The 888-nt window shown below is 44.7% G+C and overlaps 1 protein-coding gene across 1 annotated transcript in view; it reads right to left on the reverse strand.

Moving 5' to 3' along the window:
• Ybx3 (Y-box binding protein 3) overlaps positions 1–888 on the reverse strand; it is a 120,249-nt gene that overhangs the window by 51,140 nt on the left and 68,221 nt on the right. The window lies entirely within an intron of this gene.

An 888-nucleotide genomic window follows, 5' to 3' on the forward strand; every position in this document is an offset into this window, starting at 1 on the left:
TGTTACAAATCAGAGCTCTTTAATAACAGATGACGATTTCTTATTAGTTTCATATGTTGAGCAGAGACTGAATGTTTTAACCTCACTGCACCTATTCATTCACTTAATTGACAGAAGTAAGCTGCAAGCTTGCGGTTTAATCTCCAACTACCGGAGCAAATCAGTAAAATGTTGGAGATTTATATACAAATATTTCAAGTACATTCTTAGTGATTTTCTCTTTCTTTCTTTCTTTCTTTCTTTCTTTCTTTCTTTCTTTCTTTCTTTCTTTCTTTCTTTCTTTCTTTCTTTCTTTCTTTCTTTCTTTTTCTTTTTTGTGGAACCAGGGATTGAACTCAGGTCCTTGCACTTGCCAGGCAAGCACTTATTCTACTGAGCCATCTCCCCAGCCCCAGAGCCCTTTCCTTGCTTCTTCCAGTTGTTGTTCTTCTTGCTTAGCTTCAGATGCATCCTCTGCACCCGCAGCACATTCCCTCTTCCCTTACAGCCAGCCAGCCAGCCAGCCATCACCAGTGAGAACTCATGTGAACCACTCCTACTAAGCCTCTCCAGATTCATAAACTGCTTTACTAGACTGAAATTCCACCAATTATTCACACATTCCAGTGAGGGCAGTTTGGGAAAACGTATTTCATAGTCCATGCACACTGCAGCTGATGGGTAAAAGTTGCCTGGGTCGTCTTGGAAAGGACCCCAGGCCACATCTGAGCTTGAATGAAGAAGAATGAGGATCCATTGGTGCTGCGGGCTCAGCCACAGGAGTCACAGGCCCATCCTGGCTCCCTGGGGGTCTCTGTCACCCATGCAGCACTGTCTTCTTCTTCTTCTCCTCCTTCTCCTTCTCCTTCTCCTTCTCCTTCTCCCCCCCCTCCTCCTCCTCCTCCTCCT

Source organism: Octodon degus, unplaced genomic scaffold, assembly GCF_000260255.1.
Source record: "Octodon degus isolate 3935 unplaced genomic scaffold, OctDeg1.0 scaffold00018, whole genome shotgun sequence".
NCBI classification, from domain to species: Eukaryota; Metazoa; Chordata; class Mammalia; order Rodentia; family Octodontidae; genus Octodon; species Octodon degus.